Below are 11,454 nucleotides of genomic sequence, written 5' to 3'. Positions count from 1 at the left end.
ACAATTTGTTTCATGGTTTGGTTTTTGCCCATGTAATTGAACCTTACACATGATGTGGCTGTTACACTTCCCAGGATATCTAATTCTTGTGGCTCTAGGGGTGCTCGCAGCAAGTAGACAATCCAATCTTTGTTATCTGCCAGGATCCCCACCAGACATGTCGTAAAGGGGTCGTTAGCACTAGCCAGGGACAGGCACATCGCTTCTTGTCCTGTCATGTTGGCAAGGGTGACCCCGATGTTGTGGCATGGTTGGATGGAGACCCAGGGCTGGCAATAACCGATGACAAAGGCGATTGTGAGGAGGAGGCCAACCATGGCCTTACCCCCTTGCTGGTACCCATCTTGGTCTGTGACCTGTGGAGACACAAGCATACCCTCGACCCCAAGTTATTAGAGGCTGGGGTCCCTCCCAAAGACCTGTATTTCAATTTGTTACCATCACTAAGGCCTGCTCTGATTCTGGCACCCGTGGCAGTGCAGAATTCATACTTTTGTAATGTTTTACTATGGGTGGTGCCTCTTTGTGAGGAAAGGGTAATGCTAAGGTGATTCATTACGTAAAGTGCCTTTCCCAACCTGTTCTATGGTGTTTCCTGGGTGTCTACTGAGGCAGTAACTGGTCATCTCTGTGAGGAGCAACTGGCAGTCCAAAGGCTTAGCTGTAGGATAAGTTATCATCATGGTATGAGTGACAGCTTCTCTCCCCTCTATCCTTTGGCTATTTCAGTCAATAATGATAAAGTGTATTATGTTTCTCTGTATCACTGAATAAATCCTTAATGATAGCCAAGACTTCAGTGCACTAAGTACTGTATAACTGTTACAAGAAGGAAAGCAGGAAGACACCATTGTTAAGAAAAATCTTGGGTGGCAAAGTCCTTTTTCACTGCCCGTTTCCTGAATGTACTTTTTAAAGGAAATATTTAAAATTAGATGAGTAAAGTTCCACCCTCATATTACATGGATTACTACAGCCGTGTAGGTCATAGCAAAAAAAGAATTTTGAACACTGGACAAAGCTTAACACAATACCATACCAGAACACTCAACACCTAGTAAAGCTATATTATCAATTTGTTTTTGATTTCCAAAGAGATTTCCAAAATACATCTGCAGCAGTTCATCTTTTTTTTTTTTTTTTTTTCTTGAGGGTTTCTGCAGAAGACCTGACTTTTCTGCAATTCTAAAAAAATACTCTTTAATATCACAAATATTCAAAGGACATAGATGTGTCCAAAACTCAGAAGTCTGTATACTCGAGATTCTACCATGTCTTTAAAATCCCTCTGGATTTCTTCAGGAAAAAAAATATAGCAATGTGAGAACTAACGTTAATGAAACAGTAAGAAAGCACTAAAAGATTCCAAACTTTGAATATAAAGATTGACTGGACCGTTATCAACAGGAAAAGAAAGACTTTTTCAAAACTGCATAGTAAGAAAATTCTGTAAAAATCCTTGGAGGACAGTCTATCACTATTAATGCACCCCTAATAAAAAAAATATATCTCTAAAAATAGTGCTGAACACAAAGACAAATGTTGTATATTATTTGAGATAGTTATGAAGTTTTAGAGGTAGATGACTAAATCAGTTATTTGGGAGAATTACCACTACAGCTATTGTTGTAACCAGTATTACATTTTACCTATATAGTGTTCATATCTGTGCAAGAGTGCAGAGAGCAGGAAGAACATTTCTCACCTAACAGCAACTACATTAATTCAATGTCTTTGGTCTGCATCAGTTCTCCTAGAAATGGGGGGCAAGGGGAAGAAAATTAGGAAGGCAAGACAAATCAACCCCATTTGTGTACGCAGGCAAGTAAGAGGCAAAATGCACCAGCCAAATTATACACTAAGGGTGACTGGGCTCACTGCACAATCCTCAGGACATGGCTAGATCAGATGGGTAATACCCAAACACTCTATAGGCTGAAAATGAAACATCAGAAATCCTGTACAGTAGTTTCCACGATGTGAATTCAGTCATCTTGCCTTACGTATTCACAACGGTGCTGTGCTGTTCCAAAAGCACTTTCATTCCTGTTCACCATGTCCATCAGATTTGGGGGTTCCATTAAGAAGAAAAGCAGTAACTAATAGCAGCACAAGGCTTTGTCACTAGTGAACAGAGTATGTTAACTGGCTAACACTTGTGAAGTGTTAGTTGTTCCAAACCGTAACCATTTCAAAAACAGGGTCACCACCAGAACCTGATGGTATTCAAAGCATCTGTTAATACACAAATGGAATCAGAATTTTTCTATCCTTTGGGTAGTCTTCAAATTTCTCAAGGTACCACTGGTGGTGTTGCTTTGCCCTAGAGCCCAAGATAAAAAGCATACACAACGCAAATGCAAGGCTTTTGATGGTGCAGCAGGCAAGGGCAAACCCAAACCATTCCATTATCTGTCCAAAAAAGTTGGCTCCACTGACATACTCAAACATTCCTCCTCTTGGTATCTTGTAACCAGTTTCCCCTGGTTTTCTCTTTTTTTTTTTTTTCTCTTTTCTTTCTTTCTTTTTTTTTTCTTTGTCTCTTTTTCCTTCTTTTTTTCTTCTTTTTTTTTCATTTTTTCTATTTTTTCTTTTTTTCATTTTTTTCATTTTTTTTCTTTTTTTCTTTTTTTTTCCCTTTTTATATTTTTTTCCTGTTTCTTTCCTTTTTTATTTTTTTTCTTTTCTTCTTTTTTCTTTCATTTTTTCTGTCTTTTTCTTTCTTTTTCTTTCTTTTTCTTTCTTTTTCTTTTGTTTTTCTTTTTTTCTTTTATTTTTTCTCTTTTTTCTTTTTTCTTTTTTTTCTTTTTTTCTCTTTTTTGTCTTTTTTTTTCTTCTCTTTATTTTTACTTTCCTTTTTTCTTTCTCTTTTTTTCTTTCTTTTTATTTCTTTTTTTTCTTTTTTCTTTTTTTTTCTTTTTCCTTTTTTTTCCATTTTCTATTTTTCTTTTTGTTTCCTTCTTTTCCTTCTTTTCCTTTTTTCTTTCTTTTTCTTTCTTTTTTCTTTTTTTTTCTTTTTTTTTGTTTCTTCTTTTTTATTTTTTCTATTTTCTTTCTCTTTTTTGTCTTTTTTTTTTTTTTTTGTAGAAACCATAAGGAGTTATCACAAATCTGGTATAGGAGGTCTGAAGCCTTGGCTGGACTGCTGTCGGCAGCACCAGTAGACAGACTGGCGGGCTGAGGGGGGGGGGTAGCAACTGCGGCAGAGCCGCTTGGTTCGGCGGATGCAGCGGAGCGAAGCAGAGAGGGAGGCTCGGGGCCGACCCGGGGGTAACGAGGTGGTGGCAGGGCGGCAGCAGCAGCGGCGGAGCCGAGGGTGGAGGTCAGCACACCTCTCCTCCCTCTCCTGTGGGTGGTGCAGGACATCCCCCCTGGGTGTCCTGGGGTGTTACTTCTGCAAGCGGCTCAGATCTCTGCTTTGACCTGGCCCTGCCAACTTCCGTCTTTTCCGCGCCCGATGGTGGGACTTCCGCATGATTTAGAGGGGCATCACCAGAGTTCTCGCCCGCAATGCATGTTAAAAGTCAGTAACAGTTCTGCAAGGGCTGCCGCTCCTAGTGTTGACATCTGGGCCGCGGCGCAGGCAACCTCCTTCTCCGCCTCCATAGTCTTTAGTGTCTCTAATACTGTTCGTCTCCTTTTCATCTTTTGAATCCCCTGTTATAGTCCTTTCCCACATGGTATTCCCGAACTCCCGCCATTCCGTAACAGGGAACAGCAAGGCAGTCTCTCTAAAATGTCCCCATCGTTGTCCGAACTTGATCAATTTGATCAGTTTCTTTCCCGTTGTCTCGCTACATCTCTTAGAGAGGATTCCAGCGAGCAACAATGCAGCAGCCTCCACTTCCATGGCTGTGCTTCCCCTGAGAGGTAGGGAGCGACCCTGACCCGTGTCTGCCAAGCAGCACCCTCTCAGTCGTTTATCTTCCCATTGTCTCGATACCTCTCTTAGAGAGTATTCCAGCGAGCAACAATGCAGCAGCCTCCAGTTCTGTGGCTGTGCTTCCCCTGAGAGGTAGGGAGCGACCCTGACCCATGTCTGCCAAGCGGCACCCTCTCAGCCGTTTATTTTCCCAATCCCCTCCTCCTCTAGCTGCTTACCGCAGTCTTGGAGACTTAGTCGCGCTGGACTGTCTGGTGCGTAACCATCCTCTGCTACCAGATGTTGGAAAGGGAAATGGACCGGAGTAACGATGCAACCTCGATGTGAGTATAATCGTCCTCCTTTATTGCAGGTTCTCACAGAGTATATACAGGTAACTAACTACAGCATGCGCCGATAACAACTTATAATTGGTCTAGCTTCTCCATGCACTTGTCTCTAGCTTGTTTCCTCATTATCTCTAATACAAGGACGTGGGAAGCAGGGCAAAGCCACCTGCGAATTCCTTTCCCACAGGCAAAAACCAAACCATGAAACAAATTGTCAATGTCACACTCGCTCCTTATTGCAATGCATCTCTTTGGTGTAATTATACAAAACCATAAAAGCATCGTTCCTTGTGCCAGGAGCAGCTCTGCTCGGCTGTGGAACGGACGCCCCTAGGTGCACCCCGAGCATTTTCCTCAGAGGGGTTTCCACTCTCAGCCGCTCACCACGGGAGTAGACAAAGACCTCCTGAAGCCGCGGACAAATTATTTTAAGTGATATTTTCTTGTGGTATGAATGAAAAGTGAAAGAGTTCTCTTTCTGTGATTGTGTGATTGTGCTGTGTGAGTGAGAAGTAGCATCGCGGCGAAGCACCATCCCTAGTGCTTAGTGTTTTGTTGACTGATGTAGATTCTATTAGGCATGCTATTTTACAATCATAATTCTGCATGCGACTTTCACCCTGTTGCTAGCTGTACTGTGCTTGTTTAAATGCTTGCAAAGAATGCTTTTGTGCTCAATGCAATCAGCTTGGCTGTTAGAAATAAAAAGAGGGGGAATTGTGGGAAATCGGTCAGAAAGTATGTGGAGTATGTTAGACACAGAAATGAAGTAAGAAAAGGAAAATGCATAATGTGGCAAAAGTCACGTAGCCTGAAGATAAAGGAGGTATAATTGGGAGACTAGAAGGTTAAAAACAACAGGTGCAGTTTGGCCTGTTGCTCATCAGTACATGAAAAGGAGATAGGGCTGCTGTGCGATCGCCTTGTGAGCAATAATAACGGCTAACGAGCAAACTTTGCCAAGTTGTGTGATAAAAGCATGTAGATACCCTAAGCCTATATAAGTAGATGGGTTAGACAATAAAGTGCTTCAGCTACACACCAGCCTGGAGTCGTGTCGTTCGTTCCCTTCACTGTGCTTGTAATCTATATTCTAGACGTTGCACAGACAACCTTCCTTCCCTATCTTGTTAAGGAAATCAATGAAATAAACATTGGAATAGAAGTAAAATGCACTTCTCATTTAAAGGCTTCATAATTAGTTTGAGCTGTAGATGTGTAGAGTTTACAATATAAGACTAGAAAAGTGAAACTATAGTCCTGAACAGTACTACAGATTAGGAAAAGAAATAATGTCAGCTTTTTTTTTTTTTTTCTAGGCCTTCTACTGTCCGCTTATCTACTTAGCATTTATCCTTATTATGACTACACAACTACCTTGGAATACAGAAAATTAGTTCTCTACTGCAAAAGCATAACTTTGTTTCTCACAATTCCCCCCTCTTCTTTTCTTACTCCTATTGCTGTTTTTGCACCTCTTCACATACCGCACTCTTGAGTTTTTCCAACATTAAGGTGCAATATTCTTCTTCAGATGTCACAGGGGATGATAGATATACAATGTCATTATTATTACAATACCAACAAACAGTTGTTTGAGCCAATTCTATTCAAGTAATCAGGAAATTAGTTTCTCCCAAATGTTTCTAAATCCCCAGGAAGTGTCATCTTGAGCTACTCTGTATAGGATCTTGTTGTGTTTTTTTTTTTTCCCCAAATATTTCACTCACAGCTAACCAAGGTAAAAACCACCCTACAAAACTGTGAAATGCTAGATAATTTTACTAGAGGATTATCTGAAGTCTGCTTAATTCTGCGTGTGGTCTCAAGGGGGCTTTGGCTTTGTGGGTCTTCCATAACAGTTTCATTTGGAATTATTGCCTCTAGGGTGCAAGCTCCCTTCCATCCTAGGGGCAACACCTTCCTGGCTTTATTGCCATATAGCCAGTACCACCCCTTGCCATTCGGGACAGGCCACCTGGTTACAGGTTTCTCATGTTGTATCTGGTGTGCATTATGTATATTAGCATTCCTGTGGCTACCATATTCAGTACAGTATGGATTATTCCCTACTTCATGGATATTTCCACACCCAGGGTCAGTACTATTGCCCCGAGTTTCTATCATTGTTGTTTAAAAGGCACCTTTGATAACACAGTATGTTGTAGCCAGGATTACGGGTAGGGAGCTCAACTTCAAAATCTATTCCTTCCGAGAACTATGCATGATCTGCCATTTTTAGAATTCTAGAGAATCTAGACAGTTGCTGCTGGAAATAGCAGTCAGGGACAAGGCCTTTTCAGTCTTTCTAGGTATCTGGGTGCAAATCCAACAATTATTTCGAGACAGAACTCAAGAGATGTTCTGGATTAATTAGAAATGCTGATTTTTCCCTCCATCCTATCACTAATCAATTGAGAATAGGTATTACTAAGATAAAATACATCATTTCTATATATATATATATACACCCCTATAACAATTAAGCAATAATTAAGAAAAAACAATAAAAATCACAAACTAATAAGGATTCTTATGTGGGGATTCTGGTGGGGATTAAATACCTTCCTTTCTTTTTCTCCCACTTCCAGAGAGTGTTCCTAACACTCCAATTCTGTGTAATTCAATCTCTTTTACTCATTAATTCATTAAAAATTCTTCTAAGGAGAAGTTAGAGATTTACAATAGATTTAACAGTTTTAACCTTAAAAGTCTTTGTTAATGCAGTCTCTCAGGTATCAGGGTTAACTGATGCTTTTACCCATGTATGAGTCCACCCTTTCTCAGCTGTTCTTACTGTCGTCTCAGTAGTCAGGAGCACTTGGAACAGTCCGTCCCACTCAGGTTGCAGTTTCAATTCTCTCCATGTTCACATCAGAACTCAACCTCCTTCTCGGAATGGATGGATCAGGGCTTCCAAGGGTGGGATTTGAGCTAAGAGTCCATGGGTCCTGAGAGATGACAAAGAGGACGACAGCCCGAGTATATAGTTCTTAAGAAAAGCATCTTTTGTCTCAGTCTGAGGTAATTCATTCCCTTTGTCCATGTACAGCAATCCAAATAATATTTCATATGGTGAAACTCCCACATCTTTTCTTGGTGCAATTTGAATTCGGAGAAGTGCCAAAGGTAAGCACTTCGTTTGGGGAAGCCAAGTTTCCAGAACTTAGTCAATTGCTTCTTTACTGTCTGATCCGCTCCACCCTTCCAGAAGAGGAAGAATGCCAAGGAGTGTGAAATTTCCACTTAATTCCTAGAGTCCACATTAGCCCTTGCAATATTTCTGGCATAAAGTGATTTCCTTGATCAGAGTCAATATTTTCAAAAAGTCCATACCTGGGAGTTATTTGTTCTAGAATTACTTTAGTTACTATGTTTGCAGTAGCAGATACTGAAGGGAAAGCTTCCACCCACCCTGACAAATGATTTACCAAGACTAATAAGTATTTAAATCTACCTACTCTAAGGAGTTCTGTAAAATCTACCTGTACATTTTGGAAGAGTTGACTTCCTGGTTCTCACCCTCCTTTGGGCTGACTGCGGATAATTTTCCTATTTACCTTTTGACATACTACACAACTCCTTCATACTTGTTCAGCCAGAGTATATCTATTCTTACACGTACATATTTGCATAGCATAGTGTCACACATTGCTTGAATTCCCCAATGACCCTCTTGATGTAAAACAATTAATATTTGCCTCATTAGCACTTGATTCAGCATTTCTCTCCCATCAGGGAGTATCTGTTTTCCATAGGACGTTGTGACTCCTAATTCCTTAAAAGACTCTCTCTCTTAAAACTTTTAAGTTCTTTTTAGTCTTGGGTAAGGGTATCTCAACAATTCCCTGAATACTCTCTGAATTTATTCTTCATGCCCCCTCAGACACTAGATGCCCTAAATATTTGACTTCTCTTTCTATAAATTTTAATTAATTTTCCAATACTTTTAAGCCCTGTTTTCCCAGAAAGTCGAATAGCTTGTTAGTGGCTTCCTTCACAACTATTTTCTCCTGTCCTGACAATAAAAGATCATCCACATATTGTAACAGTAACACCTCCTCTGGAGGTTGGAATTGCTCCAGAATTAGTTCTAGAACTTGCCCAAATAAATTGGTGGCCCTGTAAAACTCCGAGGTAAAATTGTCCATCTGTATTGTTGCTTCCGCCCCATTTCAGCATCTTTCCACTCAAAGGCAAATATATCTTTCCTCTCAAGGTCTGAGAGCACCCCATTAATGATACCATTATTCCAGCCTAACAATTTACTATTTGAATGCCCAATTTCATTATCAAATCCTTTCCCAACAAGTTAGTCCCTGCCTTGGGTACATACAATAATTGCCCAGTGATCATTTTATCCCCTAGTCTCAGCTTGGTGTCCCCAAAAAGTGGCACTGTTATACCAGTCCCTTCTACCCCCATCACATTTAGGGTTTCATTAGTTAATTTAAGCCCTGATAACTTACAGACCAGCTATGACCTAGTTGCTTCAGTGTATTGGGTTCATATGTCAAGGTTCTGGTAGCGGAGGGGGCTGCAGTGGTAGCCCCTATGAGAAGAATCCAGCAGCTGCCCCATGTAAGATAAGGGCCAGATTCAGTTGGCTCCAAAGGGGCCCACCTCTGCCCAAAGCCAAGCCATGAGCAATGCCATTTAAATCTCTATTAGAGCACATCCAAGAAAAGGAAAAAAAAAATCTGCTGCACAATAGCAGCCAGGAGAGCGAGGAGTGAGCGACTTCCCTGCAGACACCAAGGTCAGTGCAGAGGAGGGGGAGTGCAGTGCAGAGGTGCTCCAGGTACAGGAGCCGAAGCCCCCCCATGGCCCACATGGTAGGTGTGATATATGGAGTATTAATTCATGTCAAGAAGATGGTTGATGTTAATAAAGAAGGGGGAGATGTGGGAGTGTGGCCATGGGGGTCAACAAGCCCCATGGTTGGTGATAACATCAGACTCTTAACGATGAGGCCATCAGGAATATAAAGAGTTTAGAGGAGGGAACAAAGAAGGGTGATTCAGGAGACTCCTTGCTGTCTCCGGTTGCTTGTTCTCCTGCCGTTAAGGCATGGAAGTTGCTGGGGGTTTGCTGGTTGAAACTGTTAAAATTTGTTGTTTAATGTTATATTATAATCATATTATTAGTGTGGTTTCAAGGGTTAATAAACACAGGAAAAGACGGCCTCGCATGGGTTGGTGTCGATCACGTTTTGTTGCTTTCGGGAACCTTGTGGAGGGTAGAGCATGCGCAGAAGAAGAGGGAGCCAGTCGGGGCTCACCCTGTGGTCTGGATGAGAACCAGGAACCCACAGGGTCTGCGCAGGAACAAAAGGTTGCTAGCGGTGATGGGGGGGAACCGTGAGCCTTCATCCCCATGACCCCTCGATGACCACCAGAAGGCACTGCGCAGGCGCAGATGGGAAGAGTTTGTGAAAATACTAATTATAATACTAAATGGGGATAGGTCATACATACGTATAGGCATCCTCAGGTATCTTATGAATATGTAAAAGTAGTGTTCTATATATTTAGAAAGTTTGACGGTTGTGTGTGCGTCTTGGTGGAGCAGAGACTCCCGGTGCACCCAGCGCTGTTTACTTGTCTCTATTTAATAAACTGCAAACTTTAATTGGAATCCTATTTGGGACTCAATCATTCATCACATGGGGAAGGCAGACCCCCCTGCAGCCCATGGTGTACCGCAGCGGAGAAGATCTCCACGCTGCAGCCCATTCAGGACCAGCCCAGGAAGGTTGGCACCCTACAACAGAGTAGGGGGGAGAGTGATCGTGAAGGAGCAGTGGAAACCAAGCACCACGGACTGACTGCAGCCCCCACTCCCGCCCCCCACTCCCACACCACTCAGAGCAGGGAAGAGGTGGAAGAGAGTGGATGGGGAAAGGTGCCACCAGCTTGTTTCTCACCACTCCAGCTCGTCAGCAATAAGTAGTAAATTTTGTTAATGTTATAAATGAAGACACAACTCAATCTGAATTTAGTAATATCTATAAAAGGCAAGTAAACAGCACTCAGGGAGTCTACACTCTACCAACATGCATGTAAACAGCGCTGGGTGCAGTGCCACAGTTTCAACTGTGACACTGCAGAGACAACAAGGAGTCTCCTGAATCACCCTTCTTTGTTCCCTCTAAACTCTTTACATTCCTGATGGCCTCATCGTTAAGAGTCTGATGTTATCACCAACCATGGGGCTTGTTGACCCCCATGGACACACTCCCACATCTCCCCCTTCTTTATTAATATTAACCATCTTCTTGACACAAATTATTACTCCATGTATCACATTAATCTTCCTATGCTAAATCTGTTTTGCCCATAATGATAACTGTAGAGTGATCCCCATTGAGGCACATTTTGAGGACCCCTTGAGGTAGAGAGCTAGCTTTCTGAGAAGCCCTAACTCCCCTATTCTGAATTTGTAACAGCAATCTCTCCTCCTTCTTCCACTCCAGATATTCCTATTTGAAGTGGCCAGCCTGGCCACACTTATAACATCTTCTCAAAGCCTGTCCCTGCTAGGATTTAGGCTGCAACGCAGGTAGCTTTCCTTGTCTGCCATTCCTTTGTCTCTCTTCCTCTCCTTTCCATCCTGGGCCCTCTATCTCCAACCCTCGGCCTCACTACCCAGTACACTGTGAATAACATTTATTTTGCCCTCTGCTTTTCCTTCTCATCTCCCCTCCTGGCATACACCTTCATACTACCCGCACTGTTCTCTCTATCCTCCCACCTTCTGGAGATTTTTCAGTATATCTGTCCCGGCTTTAATCACAAAATGAACTTTCAAGAGCCCTTGGGCTACTGGGTCCTCAGGATTCATCCCCTAGTACTTTCTAATTCTGACCCCGAGTCTCTCATAAGATTTCTATGTTGTGGGTTGTTATTATTTCAGCTGGGTAAGAGGATATTTCTGCTCTATCGGAATTACTCTTGGTAAGGGGGGGGGGTGTTAGTTCTTTCCCATTCTTGCATAGCTGCCTGCCGAATCATTCTCCTGCTAAACATTCTTCTCCAGGGAATAACATACTCAAGATTGACATTTCCCCCCCAGGAATACAAATTAGGCCTTAGAAATGGATTTGACTGTTCTGCTAGGCCCTCAATTAAAGACTTCATTTCCTTCTTAAAACTCCTAACCTTTCTGCTAGTAAGGTGGTAAGGGGGGGAGTGGCACCGGCCCCATGTCATCCCTGCACGGCCCCGAATGGCCCCCCCGGGG

General features: G+C 42.2%; 1 long non-coding RNA gene across 1 annotated transcript in view; it reads right to left on the bottom strand.

Moving 5' to 3' along the window:
* Window positions 1–8,464: 8,464 nt before the first annotated feature.
* Window positions 8,465–11,454, bottom strand: part of LOC118158814 — a 23,533-nt gene continuing 20,543 nt past the window's right edge. The window contains exon 3 of the long non-coding RNA XR_004746901.1: window positions 8,465–8,624. This is a non-coding gene — a long non-coding RNA (uncharacterized LOC118158814). The remainder of the gene's footprint in view (window positions 8,625–11,454) is intronic.

Source organism: Oxyura jamaicensis, unplaced genomic scaffold (assembly GCF_011077185.1).
Source record: "Oxyura jamaicensis isolate SHBP4307 breed ruddy duck unplaced genomic scaffold, BPBGC_Ojam_1.0 oxyUn_random_OJ200, whole genome shotgun sequence".
In the NCBI taxonomy this organism is placed as follows: Eukaryota; Metazoa; Chordata; class Aves; order Anseriformes; family Anatidae; genus Oxyura; species Oxyura jamaicensis.
The sequence above is the reverse complement of the archived record's forward strand: the minus strand, read 5'-3'. Positions and strand labels throughout refer to the sequence as shown.